The 16,717-nt window shown below is 40.3% G+C and overlaps 1 long non-coding RNA gene across 1 annotated transcript in view; it reads right to left on the minus strand.

Moving 5' to 3' along the window:
• Positions 1-11,164: 11,164 nt before the first annotated feature.
• The window catches only part of LOC144819971 (uncharacterized), a 71,292-nt gene continuing 65,739 nt past the window's right edge, over positions 11,165-16,717 (minus strand). Inside the window, exon 4 of the long non-coding RNA XR_013607648.1 lies at positions 11,165-12,260. This is a non-coding gene — a long non-coding RNA (uncharacterized LOC144819971). The remainder of the gene's footprint in view (positions 12,261-16,717) is intronic.

A 16,717-nucleotide genomic window follows, 5' to 3' on the forward strand; every position in this document is an offset into this window, starting at 1 on the left:
CCAATGGTAGGTGGATAACATGGCTAAGAGCATTTGCACGGTAATGCATGAATATCGCTGACTTTACAGCGATATTCATGCATTTCGGCCGATTTTTATCACTTAGGAGATAAACCTTGATAATTGCAAGGTTCCTAAGCGATAAAAATAGGCGAAGCACGGCGATAACATTTTTGCCTCTATCCAAGCTTAGCGATAATTATCGTTTATTCTTGGTAATATGCCCCATAGTTTCATACAATGCATATTTACCTAACTCTCCATTTGGCTCTAAGGTACTTTTTAATGTATATTGAAATGCAATGCTCTAAAATTAGAGCACAGCACGCTACGTGCAGGAACCAATGCCAAATAAAACTGCGTGTTTCATGATATTTTTCTTAAAATGACAGTTGCATGCTATTTTCTCCATCCCACTCATAAACATCTAAACGAAATTTTCGAACTGTTGAAATGTTCTTAGATTAGTGTGAGTAAACCTAGTGTTTCAAAACCCATCATAATATAAAACAAGGACACATAGAGAATGGTAAGTAACTGCAGATTAACATCAATTTGGAACCATGATGTTAGATAACTGCTTTATTGGCTCTTTAAATGGATAAGAGCACTTCTAGGGTCATAAACTCTGGGGTGGTCTCTTAAGCTGTACTTTGCTGGAACTGAAGGTTTCCTGGCTGGTAGATAATACCTATATAAACTGCATTCTGGACCTTAGCTGAACTAATAAATTACAGAAAATGAATACATTGATCTTCTTCCTAGTCGGTTCCTTTATTAGTTCCCATCTCTGCTGCCAATAATATCAGAGTCTGTGAATCTGGTAGAACTGTCAAACTTCATTCACTCCATTGGTGGGGGGGGATATGCATACATTTAGTATAAAACCACTTCACATTTCAAGCAACAGCTGTATATGTGTTCATAACTGTCAAATAAAAGTTCATTACAGCTTATCTGAGTTTTCGTAAATGACGTGAATACAATTAAAGTATGAGAATATTCAACCAGCTATGCAAACTCATAGCACATTGATACCTTCCTCCCATATACACCCTGGGGTCAGGAAAGGCCAATATTTATGTATTCATGTAGATGCTTTTTTTGAGCATCCCAAGGCAGTGCTGGGGGTTTACCGAGGTATTAATGGCAAATGAAGCATTCTAATCTGCTGAAATCGTGGGACCTATACTGGATCACAAGACCGAGGCCTGTGATTGGCTGCTGCCGTTCTAGAACTCGGGAACTATGTCACCATGTCCTGAAAATAAAAGCACAAATATATAAAGAGGCAGGGTGGGCATACCCTGCCCTTCCCGGCATTTGTGAGGGTTCCTTGGGACCAAAGTGATGTCATTTGAGATGTCATCAGTGATGTCAATGACCATATTATGAGTGATGTTATATGTGATGTCATAAGCAGTGCATTGGGGGTGTAAGTTATAGTTATCTATGGTAACTATAAATGCAGAATTTCTATGGTTTTGTACGAGCGAAATGTGAGCCTAAATATAGCGTCTCTGTAACCTTTGTTTTTTTAAGTGAATTTCTACGTTTTATTTTCTATTTCCTAACTCTAATGCCCCTGTAACCTTTGTTTTTTTTTGTGAATTTCTAAGGTTTTAAAAAATTGCTATTTCCTAATGATAATGTCCCTGTAACCTTTGTCTTTTCAGTGAATTTCCAAGTTTTTTTAATGTTATCTCCTAACTATAACATTCCTGTAACCTTTGTTTTTTGTGTGAATTTAGATATAATACATTTCTAAACCGTTGTTTCAAATAAAAGGTTTTGGTAATATTTTTAAATTTAAAATATGTTGGTATCTTTATTTATTTATTTATTTTTGTCTGTGGTACCTCCACGGTTTCCGTGAGACACGTTAGTCAGCCAGAACTCTATGGTTTTCTACTCCAATCATGTGATTGCAATTTAATTGCAGTGCCAGAACTGCGGATTTGACGAACATTTATAAAATGAAATTCTTCCTATATAGAACACTATTTCTGATTTAGTCAATAGGATAGGCATATTAGAGGTGTACAATGTATGATAATATATTTATTTTTAACTATAACTCACTTGAATTACTATTTTAATGCACCACAAATCTGCCAATCGACACCCTGGATTCACTCAAAAACCCAGCCAAATGTCCTCATTTCATTGGACACATAGGAGCGACACCTTTTTTCCCATTTAACGCTACTTAAAACTTAAAACTTTACTAGGAAAGAAAGAAAGGAGGAGATAACTTGGATGATCTGCTGTTTTCACTCTTGTAACAGTCAAAAACTATTTACAATAACTGCAGCATCAACACCTGTTCCTCCAGAAGATCCTGTTCTATTAGAAGATGAGGACGATGAAGAACATGCAGCACTACAGAGAAAGCAATGTCTGATGATACATCAGTATACCATTAGGTGAAAACAATGTTTCTGTGAGAATTATCAAATAAAACATCTGTGGCAAAGAACTTTCATGAGGAACAGCAAAAAGTACAGTCACTGCACCTCTTCATGCGGAAGCATATTAAAACAATTCATGAGAAAATTAACCACAAGATGCTACATGAGAAAGAAGCTGCTTACCATCTTTCTGCTTCATCTCCGACTGTTGTGGCACCATCCATTTCAATAACAGCGGCAACCTTAACCCCCAATTTGGAGCACATAACAACCCATTGTTCACATTGTCATTTGCATGTTGGACTAAATACGTCTGTTGCTGAGTATTTACACGCTGTTAATACTCACCCTTGCTTACTTTTTTTATTACTATCCACATTTGTCCTCTATTTTTGTCCTTGATATCATGTCCATTGGCATGGAACTGGTTTTGGAATGGCTCAGTACCAAGTTTTTTGCGGGGTACAATAATCCTTTAAAAAACGAATTTATAAAAACAGTTTAAGAAAAAAAGTTATTTTTACAACCACTTAATCAAAAAAGAGCTGTGTTTTTTGTTTTATTTATTTATTGTATATATGGTATATAAGTGTGTGCTAGTATAGGTATCAGTCAGTGTTGGGGTTTGTTTGTGTGGGTATAAGCGAGTGTCTAAATAACTCAGTGAGTGTATTAGTGTGTCAAAGGGAGTGTCAGTCTATGTGTTAGTGAGTCCTAGGGTATTTCAGGGTGTGAATTGGTAAGTGTGTGAGTTATGTTAGTGAATTCATTAGTGTATGCATGTGTGCATCAGTGTATGTATCATGTTGTCTTAGGATGTGTCAGAGTGTGTACGAGTGAGTATGTGAGTATGTTATTTAACATATTAGTGTGTTCATGGTTATCCAAGTGTATATATTAGGGAGTCTTAGGTTTACTCAGGGTGTATAGAAGTACGTATGTGAGTGTGTTACTGAATGCATTGGTGAATACATGCGTGTGACAGTGTATGTATCAGTTAGTCCTAGAGTGTCTCAGGGTGTGTATGACTAACTGTTTGAATGTGTTAATGAATGGATTGGTGTGTCCATGGGTTTGTCAATGTATGTATCAGTCAGTCCCACAGTGTCTCAGTGTGTATATGAGTGAGTTGGAGATTTCAACAGAGAATGCCTCCGTGTGTCAATGTGCATGTTAGTGTATGTATTAGAGAGGCCTAGGGAGTGTTAGAGTGTGTATGAATGATTGAATATGTCAGTTAATACATCAGTGTGCCCATGGGTGTGTTCATGTATGCATTAGTGAGTCCGAGAGTGTGTGTAAGACTGAGTGAGTGAGTATGTCAGTTAGAACATCAGTGAGTTCACAGGTGTGTCAGTGTATGCATTGGGGAGTCCTACATTGCTTCAGGATGTGTAGAAGTAAGTGTGTGGTGTCCTCTAACCTATGCCAGATGCAGAAATGGAAGCAGTCTGCTGAATTTTGTCAACAGATAGAGAAAGCCATGAAACATGTTAATAAAACTGTTTAAGCATTCCTCAGAGATCATAACATAGGCTCTTTCTACAATAATAATCTGCACTTCAATGTGGAATACACAGGACAGTTGGTGCTCACTTTCCGACAAAGGCAAGAGAGTGTTTCTGAGGAACTTGAAACTCTGTATCCACCTGTAAATGTAGTCATCACATACACACATTGAACACAACAGCTCTTCTATGAGCCACCCTATTTCCCAAACAGTGAAGATTTGTAACTACAAATCCAAAAGCAAACATTTAATGGAAAAGAGCACACTTAATATTTCTAGTTGAGGTTTCTGAACGGGTCTCGCAGTGGACATAACATACTCTAAAAGGAGACGCTCAACACTATCAGACAGCAAGCATTTCGGACGGGGCGTTCGTTTCAATGGCGAACTGGTTTGCCATTCAAATGAACGCGCCGTCCGAAATTAATTCGTGTCCGACAGCGGAACATTGAGGCCGCTTCAGAGCTCCAGAATCTACCCGTCTTTTAAACAGTGCGAATTCACGAAACAAGTTCCTGGCACAAATTATAAAGCCAGAAGCTTATGCATGTTTGCTGTCTGATAATGTTGAGCGTCGGGTGAAACAACGCTAAGCTTTCTTCAGTAAAGCTTTATTGGGTCCTGATGAGAACTCCATACTTAATAGGAGTTTGAAACGCATAGACCATATTTGTTGAGCCATAAGACCATCAAATTAAAAAAAGATTGCTCCAAATTTTAAAGTTGTGACAAACCAATTGTCTATGGTTGTTTGTATAATAGTGTAATTAGGATTCATTGTAAATAATTGGCTGTGGCTGTGTTTGTGAGTGATTGAATGTCTGACAAGTGGAGAGACTGTGAGTATAGAATGATGATGAATGTGTAGAGGTCAATGTTTTCTGAAAAGTCAGAACAATTTTTGTATCTGTGGTACTGAAGTTGGAAATGTAAATTTGGTGAAATTGAACAAATTCATGTATTCAAAGTAAAGCATAAACAAAAGAGATTAATTCAGACTAAAAGTTGTGCACCTACAGTGTGTTCAATTCCAATGTGTTGAGAAAAGAGAAGGATTCAGTTTAACAGTATTGGCATTTGTTTTGTTTTCTATTGGCCAGTTGCTTGGCCTTGCTGTTGGGAGCCCAAACCCAGTGGTGGTGTTTTGTCATTTAAGATATCAGCAGTGATGTTGTCATTGAGGATGTCATTGAACACATCATGTGTGATGTAATATATAAGGGTAGAAGCAGTGCATGGCAAGAGCACAAGTTATAGTTACTTCAGGGCTCGAGCTATAGTTACTTCAGTTAACTATAACTGGTGAATGTCAGTGCTTTTTTTCCTGTTTAAAATGTAATGTTCAGGCTGACATTTCCACCTAACTATAACATCACTTTAACATTTGTTTTTTTTCAGTGAATTTCTAAGGTTTTATCAATACCTATGTATAACTGTTACTTTTACCTTTGTTTTTTTCAGTGAATTTCTAAAGTTTTTCTTAATGGTAGCTACTGTACATATTTAAAAGACAGGCTTTATGGCTTTGTCAAGGTGTGTAGGAAATTCGTTTATCAGTTATGCAGGATGTGAGACCTGTGCAAGCAATAGGTGCACAATTTCCTCATACTGGAAACCAAGTACCCCGAAGCAGTGCTTGACTCTCTCAGGGTGGAGAAGCAATGCAGTCCAAGGCCAACTCAGGGGAGGTGGTGTGGGCTAGTAATCACCATTCACTGGCATGCAGTAATAACTGATGATTGTCCAGTCAGTGTTTTTCTTTAACAATTGAAAAGTACATTTATTACACACACATTACTAAATACTGCACCTCAAGTTACAAATATATCTACTTAAGGTAGATTTAAATACCTTAATTTCATTATGAAAACCAATTTGACATCTAAAGGGTCATAACCTCCAAAATCGCCGTACTTATACTTATATAAGTACTTATAGCAGATGGACATCACACTGTAAGGGGGGTATCACTTGGAATAAAAAAGCCCTACAGGATATATCAAGGGATTTGCAGTGAAAGACAAATAGTCCAAATCACTTTAATCAATAGTAACCATCAGTAAATGAAATAATTATTGTTAATAAAAGATTTCAACAATCATTATCAGCATAAATGACTAACAAAGCATTGAATTTAAACATAACATGTCTGTGGTTTCTTTGTATATTTTTAGACCACATAAACTAACTACAACCCTTAAATTAGACCTGAATAGGCTGCTCTGCACTCTCAACTGCAACACAAAAGCTCCAGAATTAGAAGTGCTTAAATAAATATGCAAATCCTAGTAGGGGTAATAACTTTCTGGAGCCCACAACCATAGGGTCAGTTATGAAATTACTTCGGGGAGGGCTGCTGTAACTCCTATCGTCCCCACAACACTGTGTAAGGTAGTTGGTGGTGCCCCTGTATTCCTGGAACTACCACAAGAGGTGGAAAAACATATCCAAATTAGCCCTATTATGGGACGCTCCTGCCAAATAAGTGGTGAATATTGAATTAGCAGCTCTGGATGCATTCCTTTCAAACTGCCACACAGCCTTGTGCTATGGGACTTTTCTTTTGCCCTTTTCTAAAAAGAATTCTTGGGTGTGCCCGGTCCCACCCAGGCACCTAGCATGTCTTTATTTTTTGGGGGCAGCTGGCGAGTCCACCCCTGGCTGCACGGCCAACTCCACACAGGGCTAGAAGTTTCCTTAGTGCTCTGATCTCCCACCTGCTTCTGTGGGTAGGGAGTTCCTTTGTGGTGGCCGCCTCGCTCCCTCCAGACACTGGCAACAGAGAGCAGGAGTCAGGTCAACCACCATTGGAAAGAGTACAGCAGCACTCCCACTTCTCCATCAACTGGCGGGCCAGGAGATGAGCCTCCCTGGTACAAACACCAGCCTGGCCCAGGTGTTAGCATTCAAGGGCCTGTGGAACTCTGGGGTTTAAATTTAAAAAATGCTCAATATGCAACCCTCGGGTGCTGAACCACACCAGGGGTAATTTTAGTAAAATTGGTGGAGCATCATGCGCCAAAGATCACCACGCTTTAAATGGCCAAAACCCAGGCATAATGGGCCAATTTCAATGTTCTTGTGCTCATTCTACCCCTGGTGGCAAACTCTGGCAGTTTTCCTCTTTGTCTTGGCCTCTGGACACAGAAGCCCAGAACTTTCCCCCAACAGGTCCTCAGAGTGTTCAACCACCCTTAGACCTTTAGAGAGCCCACTGGTCCTGGGTTTATCTGGGGTAGAGTCCTTGGTCCTTTGAGGTTTCTCCTTCTAGTTGTCCATGGCTGTCGCAGTCCCAGTGTCCAGCAGCAAAAAGCACAAACAGCACAAAGAGCTAATTCTCTTCCTTGTGCAACATTTTTAGAAGGGGGTGGAAGGTTCTAGAATCCCAGACCCCTGGTGAATCTTACTGTGCCACATGACCTCTCCACCACACCCCAACCCTTCGGCACAGTATGTATCAGTACTATCCCTTATTATTGGTTGTCATCCGTTTTACCGCCTTCCAAGTGTTTGCTTGTGCAGCCCTCCGTCGTCCCAGTGAGTAGGCTTGGTCAAAGGGTACTCGCTGGGATGCAGGAAGGCTGCATGAGCAAACATTCGGAAGGTGGTAAAACGAGGGAGACATCCTTTACATCACATGCGATACATCGCATGGCATTACAATGCAGTCATTACAATGATCGCATTGTTACATAGTAAACCATTACAACGCAAGTCATTACAATTACTTGCTGTAGGGGGCGGAAGGTGTTGGATTTAAAATCCAACACCTTCACTACTGTTGCACAGACTGGAGGTGGAATAGTAAATTATACGTTTCCAACATCCAGCGCCCCCGACAGCGAATCTTTGTAACGATTTGCGGTGTAATGGTATGCAATGTAACAAATCGGTCGTTGTAACGACCGTGTTGTAATAGCATGCTATGTATCGAATGCGATGTAACATTACATATTCATAAAACGGATGACCACAAATAATAAGGGATAATACTGATATGATTGGGAGATAAAAACTAATGAAGACAAAGAGCTATTTGGGGAAACCGGGACGTAATTACAACCGGTTAAAAGACAACAGTAAGCATACTGATGAAACAGCCCTGAGGAAGTCTCAGCCACTTGCCATGGGTGACAAAACACGTGTTGGCTAAAAATAGGCAAACAAAACAACTAAACAAGAACATATGAGAATAAACCTAACAAATACAACGAAAGACAAGAATTGTTGGTGATACATGTTGACATTAGTGTGTGCTGGGGAAACACATTCTTTGTACAAACTGGGTGATTTAGGTCATCCAAATGGGGAGTGGGTGATCTCTCCACCTCAAAACACTGCACATAAATAAGTTCACAACAACTTTCAAGTGTACTTCTGTAGAGTGCTACAGGAACTTTTTGCAAACCTCACCCACGCTAGGATACCTTATCTTTGTGTAATTACTGTGCTGCACATGACAGTAGTCTCACATGTGCAGCCCACACACATGGCGACACATGTATGCACACATGTATGCACACATGTTCACTTATAACCATCCAAGTGCCTCTTACCCTTGCTGCATTGCAGCTTTCTTATATTCAAAGGAAGGCACTGGTGGTAAATACATGCAGTCTATTTGCCAAGTGATTACCGTGGGTGAGACACATGTAGTGAGACTATCCCACAGTAAAAAGTCCAAAACTGGAGGTTCCAAAAAGCAAATAATCCTTGCATACTAAGTGATTTAAATTTTGCAAAAAGGGGTGATTGTATTTCATTCAACAAACACTTAAATAAAGCATTTTTATTCAAAACGATATTATACAAGTGTGAGACTTTATCTTTTACACTCATCAAGTCACAAAATGGGGCCATATGACCAACTTCTAGGGGTCCCTGTATTCAAAAGCAGAAGAGCAAAAACTCAATCTATTGAAACGCTCAAAAAAATAAACAACTTTTCCTGGGATTGTCTTATAGCTACCCCAGGAAACATAGGGTGAATTTTGTAAGTATTTCTGGAGGGAAGGCTACTGTACTCCTGCAGCCTACCACAATACTTAAGAAAATGCTGGCAGTTCCTCTGGTCAGTTTAGTGCACCACCATGCATGAAAATATATCTCTAAATTAGACAATTGAGGCATTTTGGGGTGTTCCTGGCAGAGCAGTGAATCATAAATTAACGGCTCCAGTTGCTCATTTATCATTTGTTATATCTCTCTCAGTATCTATTTTTTATTATATTTGTGGGTGTCACGGTCACACCCAGAACACCCACAGCTTTTTTTTGTTAGGCACTGTGGGTGGAACCGGAGGGCCTCTGTGTCCTTTCCCGGCACACTGGCAAGCACCAGTCACTCTTTTTGGTGGGTGCCTCAGTGCCCATCTGGAGCACCCACATATAGCAAATACATTAGTGCTACATGGGGACACCCAGGCCCCCCCAGTACTGCTAGCTCCCCAGCGTAGGCCAGCTAATTTTTGTTTTGTGGTGGGGGCCTTGGTGCCCACCTGGGCACCGGCACATCGTTAATCAATTGGAGCTGCGGGGAGAATGCCAGGGCCATTGTGGCCCTTGAAGGCTTACTTGCAGGAGCCAGACAAGTTTTGTTTTGTGGTGGGTGCCCCGGTGCCCAACATGTCTTTAATTCATTGGAAGGAGCAGGGGGAGATCCAGTTCCATCAAATTTGATCTTTGCTCAGCTATCTTATCTTTGGCTGAAATGTGTGTTGATGTTTTCTTTTAGGATGGTAGAGTGTCACATTTGAGTTTGATGGCCTTGAGGACGGCTTCCAGTCAAGCATCTCTGTGGGTCTAGCTCTATCGCCAGCGAGAGATTAAGCCTGACTGCACCTTGGCAAATTCATATAGGTCTGTTCTGTATTGCCTCAAGTCCAGAGTCAATGGAGATCTCCAGTTCATGGCTATTTGGCGAGGGTCAGGGCCACACCTATGAACTTAATAGTGGTCCTTCGGCTTTAGTTCTTTTCATAAGCTTCAGCAAACAGATTTCTGTCAACCCAATCAATTTTTCCTCGTCCTCTCAGCTAATTGGATAGAGACCTCTTCTCCCCAGCGTCTTATGACCCTGCAAGACCAGACCATGTGCCCGAATGTAGCCCTATCTTGGTCGCATCGAGGTCACAACAGGTACATGACATGCATTTCAGTAGGCGTTAGGTATGTTGTATAGATATAATTACATGGAAATAGTTTAAGATGGGCATTTATTTAGATGTGGTATACATGCTGAAGGGCCCGACTCAATTCTGCAGCAGTAGGTCTTTCACCCAGGTCCTATTGGCTCTTATGGAGGTCAGTGTTTTGGATGTAGTGGTCCTTATGGCTATGTAATCCAGTGTAGTTAAATGTCTACCTGAGTTTCCCATCATCCATAGCATTAACATAAATGCCTTAATTGGTGGATATCCCACCTCCCTCCCACTTCCCCATGTAAGTGCTATAGCTTTAGTCAAAGCTGCATGGGTCTGGAATTGCCCAGGAAAGAAGGACATGCACTTGTAATATTTAATTAAAAGGCATGAGGGGACCAGTGTCATTTCGGTCTCTTAGTGTGTTTATTAATGTTTAGGCCCACTGAGATCCGTCGAGCCTTTTCAGCCAGTTGGGAGAAGTGCTGGAGCTTGCACACCACTGACTCAAATGAATATGGGGCCACCTCGGACCTCCATCGCAAGTAGAGGTGGCAGTTATGTTGTGCTACCCACAATAGGAAAGAGACATGTTGGGGCTGCATTTCTTATCTAGTGTGCATTCTTCAAGCATCATAAGGGTCAGTCCGCCCTTCAAATAGGTGAGCTCAAAGGAGGCACCTGGGCTGAACCATTCACCCGCATTCTGGAGTTGGGTGGCCAAATAGTAACATTCGGAGTCGGAAACTCCCAGTCCTCCCCCATCGAAGCGTCAATAAAGAGTGTCTGCTCTTCTCTTGATAGCTCCCCACTCCAGTTCTGTTCAACAAAGACGAATTCAACCATTACTTTATGCTTTGAAAAGCAGGGTTGTAGGCCTGCTAGAGACATACATACAGCATTGACAGTCAATGGCTGTGAAATGTTTAAGTCTTAAATATTCTGAAGACTGGATCTAAATATAAAATACAATAAATTAATCTAGCTAAGAAAATCTCAATTCTTCTTAACATAGACTATTTCTCACACAAATTCTTTTATGAATTCACATTCATTTTGAACGTGTTTGAAGGCAACTTGTTTGAGAATGTTTGCTATCACTAGTCTTTCCATAAACCAATACATGTAAGTATAGCCGGTCAATGAATGCTATTTGTGCTAGAGCATCAACCCAAATACATGAAGTAATACCTCATATTTATTAGTAAATTGTTTATGTCAACATGACAGGAAGACAATTGAGACGTACTTTATTCTAAAATATTAATACATTTTTTAGCACATTGCCTTTTGCTAAGTAAACCTTTTTATCCTGAATAAAGTTTGTGACAGTATTTATTTAAACTATCTGTTGCTGACTGAAGCCCATAATTACAATGAAGGCATTATGAATAAAAGCACTTCTTAATATTCACATATTACATAATTATTAGCTGAACTTCTGATTTGTCTTGGTTTCTCATTTTGTTTAGCTTACAGTTTCCTCAAGGTCAGCGGTGTCTGGCTCTTCAAGACAATCAACCATCAATTGTCCAATTACATGTGCAATTTGCTCCTCCAGAATTGTTAGCAGTATATGTAACTCTGGGCCACCCTCTGTTGCAATGGTAGCATGACGGTTCACAACTGAATATTACTTTGATCTACATTTATAGTCGTACTACCACTTTTTACACTCTTCTACAGTCCTGGCTGTAGGTACCAGATGCATTTATTTTGCCAACTGTGCCTTTCAGTAACTCAGCATTCTTAGCTTAAGGAAATTTAGGAATAACAAAGAGCTAATTCTCAATTCTTGCCACCGCTAAAATTAAAATCTCAAACTTTTCGTGTGTTATTTTTTTTATTCTTCCCCACAGTCTTCCTTCCAGGGGTCCCTTCGGGGTTGGATCCTGAAGTACCTCCAGTGCTCATGAGGTACCCTCGAGACGTAGATTTTTCGTGGTACTCCTTTCCTTAGTCGTTGTGTATGTTTAGCAATACTTTGTGTAGCTTTTTCAACACTTCTGGCATACGTTGGGGTTTTGTGTTGCATTTCAAAACATTTTTCACATTTGCCCATCATTGCACCGCAACCCATTCTAAATAAGATGCAGCACTAACATTCTAAATGCACAAAGTCACAACAGAGATTTTAGAAACCTGGGCCGAAGTCTATATTGGGTTCAATAGGTCTGTTTTCCATAAGACAGCTGAAAGTCTGTGGGTAAGAAATACAAGGGGGAAAGGTTAGTGAATGAGATCGAAAGCAAAGAAAAATCAGACCAGATGGAGAGAGGCAGCAACTATTTTCCATTCACATTAAAATATTGTATACCCTAGAATAATTATTTCCTGGTAAAACTAACAGACTGGATAAACATGTTCTTTTAAATTAAACTCACTGAAACTGAGCTTACATTACTATAGTTAACGAGAACCTTCTCCCCAGTACAATATTTCCTTCACACGCTCTCTTTTGTTGCTATCTCTCACACTCTGGTTCCATCAGCAAAATCACATGAATTTATCATCAACCAAAAAATAACCATGCAACCTCACATTTCTAAGCTAGCCAAAACTGCATTATTCCAACTTCACACGCTAAGAAACTCAAAACTTCCACCAGCAACACCATCTTAGGTGGCATTCCCAATATCTCTGCGGTGTCTCTCGAAAACATTCAGCATCCCACTTCATGGCTGGTCAAGGGAGCATAAACATCAGACAACACCACACCCATTCTAAGAGCCCTCCGATGGCTGGCACTAAAGGCAATGGTTGATTTCAAAGTACCTTAACTAAAAAGAAAACTCCACACCACAAGAGAAATATTAGAGGCAAATTAACACTTCTTAAATTCCTGATGACAACAAATCAAACCTCTGAACCGAGCCTGCTCTTGCAAAGATCCCGGAACAAAGAACAATATCCAAGTAGAACTCAGACTCAGTTCAAACATCCTAGCCTCCCATAATTGCTAGAAATCACCTATTCAGACTACATCGTAAATTGGGCAATGAATGGACTCTCATTTTCGCTATTAAATGCGTTCTTTGTTCAGTTTTTCTAGTAGTTACTTCTAGTCTCTTCTACACCTGTAGCTAGAGCTCTCTGTGTGGCTAACCAGTTCTGTGTAATCTGTTGTTAAATGCAAAGTGATGCCCTACCCATGTGGTGAGGTCCACACAATATAAATAGAGTTATAATAATAATTGTACCATAAATATCTATTCATATCTGGAAATGTTAAATCAGGACAGGAATCAATTAATGAGTCAACATAAGGTGGAATTCGCAATTGAATATATGACAAGTAGAAAATCAAATGATGCTGAACTCATAATCACTGAAAGGTTACACCATGATTATTTCTGCCTAATTATTCATGGCTTTTGCAGGCCTGAAGAACAGCTTCCCTCAACATAGTGGGAGTTTTGTCAGAAGGCGAATTATAACTAGTTTTCCATTCTACTTCTCAATACTCCTATATCTTTCTTGCTTTCTAAGCATATGTAGGTGTACATTTTGAATAATGGTTTTATGTGCTTTATCCACGTCCCTTCAACTCTAAATATTTGATTACAAAAAGAGATTATGACTTTCAACTCTAGTTATCTCAATAATAATTCACTACAAGAAGTATTGTGCATGGCACAGAAAGCCATCAATAGTATGACTTTAGAAATGTTATTATGTTTTTCCAACAAATGAGCAGTCGCTGGTTAGTGAATTCCCACATTTCTGATTACATTCAAATCTTCTAAATTGCAGTGGATTAATTTTTTTCCAGTGTATTGACATCCGTAGCAACAGATTAGAAAATTCTATAGAAAGCTTGTGTTAAAATCAATGCCACAGAAAAAGTATCTTGTAATGCCCATCTTTGGATAGCATTGCATTGTTTTTGCTGAGAGCTTGAAAACCCACTTATCCCACATTCAAAAACCTGTAGGTTTAGTAGGTAGAAGTTAGAATCCTAAGCCGTGAGCCTCAAAGCAAAAACGCGAGCAGCTCACTTGAAGGCAGCATCAGCTGCAACAAGAGCAGAGCACAGCCAAAGAGCACGGTCTGGTTCAAATATAAACTGAAGTTCAGTGAGCTTAGAAGAGGAGCCACCAGAATCCAGAAAGGACTTTGAATCAGGGGTCCCAGCTATGGAGAGCATAACTCAAGGAGGGTTAGATGAAAGAAAGAGACCAGAGGAAGGGCCGGGCCCACATGATAAAACACCAGAAAATCTCGATTAAATTGAGTGGGCACAGGAAGGCAGAAAAGTAAAAGAAGACTCTCCTCCTCCTCCTTCACAAGAACCAACAAAGGAGAAAATTATTAATCTGAGTCACTAAAACACCAAGGAGTATCCGCTATTCTCTAAAGGCAAAGCAGCCTTGGCCACTCCGGCTGTGTCTGCGATACTACAAGGGGGCCCTGATGAGACGCAAGCTAGTTCTTCTCTAAGTGATCATTCCTCCTTGGGTCAACAGGACATCCAGGAATGGGAGGGTGAACATAGCTCCCTTCGAAAGGAAAACAGGCTCAGCTACCTCAACCTTTTCTGGTACAGTTATCATCACAGTTGTCCCTGCAGGCTTTGCCACTCCTGTAACCACCACCACACCGTCAGTCCCACTCGTTAAGTAAAGTAGGGCCAGCTGCTGCAGGACAGCAAGCATGAGTTCAAAAAGTAATTGGAGGGTCCTCAAAACAATCTCAAGAAGAGAAAACTCTCTTACAATGTGACATAAAAACCATGTTGAACCTTATTTTAGAAGAGATAAGAGAGCTCAGGATGAATCAAGCTAATGAGATAGTTTCTCTTCATCAGTGCCTCTCAAAGATCGAGGAGGCAGTGGGCAGTTTTCTTGTAAGGATACAAGAAGCAGAAACAAGGATCCCACACCTAGAAGACCAAATGAAAATTATGCAGCAGCAGGTGAACCTTGTTAAAAAAGAAAATATTTTACTCTGGAGTAAACTCGAGGAGCTCGAGAATCATTTGAGGTGCACTAACCTGCGTATAGTGGGGGTCCCAGAAGGGAGCAAAGGGTCCCAAACTCTCCAATGGGTCGAGACTTTTATCGAGAAGAGTGTGCCACCAGAATTCGCTGGCGATCTCACTATAACAAGAGCGCATCGGGTGCCCACACACCCTTTTCCGAACTCTAAGGTACCACAAACAATTTTGATCAACTTTGCAGATTAATGCATCAAAGAGCAAATATTAACTAAAGCAATCCAGAAGAGACAATTTTCGATCAATGATGTTTCTAGTGGTCCGATTTATGCTGATATGTCTGCAGTTGCTGCACAACAGTGAAAAGAGGTTGTTAAATTGTTAGCTCTTTTTAAGGCATAGGGCACCCAGGCCGCAATAGCTCAACAATCAAAGTTAAGGGTATTAGGGAAAGGGAAGCTCCATATGTTCGCGAATATAGAGGAAGCTCAGGATCTTTCTGAGAGAAATCTCAACTCAAGAATAGAAAATATTATTAAGTGTAAGGTGAAAGGCTGTTTGAGGGAGGGGGATGGGTCACTTAGGGTGCGGTTCCATGGTACCCCACAAGGGAGTCAATCCGGGGAGGGTGGAGAATGGTTCTGCAGACTTATTCCCATCTCAAGGGAGGGGTATGCTGCAGGGAGGGTGTGGGGTTGGGGTGCAAAGAGGAAAAAAATTTGCAGAATCATGGTGAAGAGGGTTTGGGAAATTAGATTATTGATTGGAATATTGCAATATCTGGGCATGAATCACAGAGATGGCGTTTAAATTTCAGATAATATCGATCAATGTACATGGAGTATTGAACAAACAAAAGTATGAAGGGATGATAAGATGGTTAGCTGCTTTTTCACCACAAGTTCTTTTTCTTCAAGAAACCCACTTGAAAACAAACACTCCAAAACTTTTTATTCCTATATTCAAGACCTGACTAAGGATGCTTCGAACAAAAATTAAATACAACTCAAGCCATAAACTAAAAAGGTAATAGATGTCATAAAGCAAAATTAAAATTGCTGGATCCATGGTGTAGAGCCTGTCGGGAAGAACTAGAATATACCTGCTACTACTGACAATTTCAGTCAACTTCCCATATTGATTTATTTTTAATTTCTCATTCTTTGAAATATTCTGGCTCAGGTATGGGGGCTAATTCATTTTCAGTGCATTGTTTGGTCAAATTAGAAATAGAAATAGAGGAGGGCAGGAGGATAAGGTCCAGGTGGCTGATGGATCGACTCCTTCTCTCAAACCAACAATGGGTAATTGCCATGAGAAAATGGATTCAAGAATTTTTAAGGACAATATGGGCACAGCTGAACTTTTTCAGTCTGAACAGCCTTCAAGGCCTCAGTCCGCGTGCAGATGGTGGCCCTTATGTTCGCACAGTCTAAAATTCGTAGGACTCTCATAGTTGAACTTCAGCTGGCAGTAGATACTGCGTTATTGCAGAAGAATGCCTCATTAAGGGAGTCGAGAGGCAGCTGGATGAAGCAAAGCAGGAGTTACAAGAGTTTTTTATTATAGAAGGAATTAATAGCTTTCGGACATTCCAGTAGCGAGTTTATGAAAAGTGCCAAATGGTAGGCAAACTCCTGGCCTGGTCGACTAAAGTGAAACAGGAAGCAGCATTAATTACCGAGGTATTGGAACTGGGTTCATGAGTTCAGTTGAATGAC

The sequence above is a fragment of the Lissotriton helveticus genome, chromosome 2_1 (assembly GCF_964261635.1).
Source record: "Lissotriton helveticus chromosome 2_1, aLisHel1.1, whole genome shotgun sequence".
Lineage (NCBI taxonomy): Eukaryota > Metazoa > Chordata > Amphibia > Caudata > Salamandridae > Lissotriton > Lissotriton helveticus.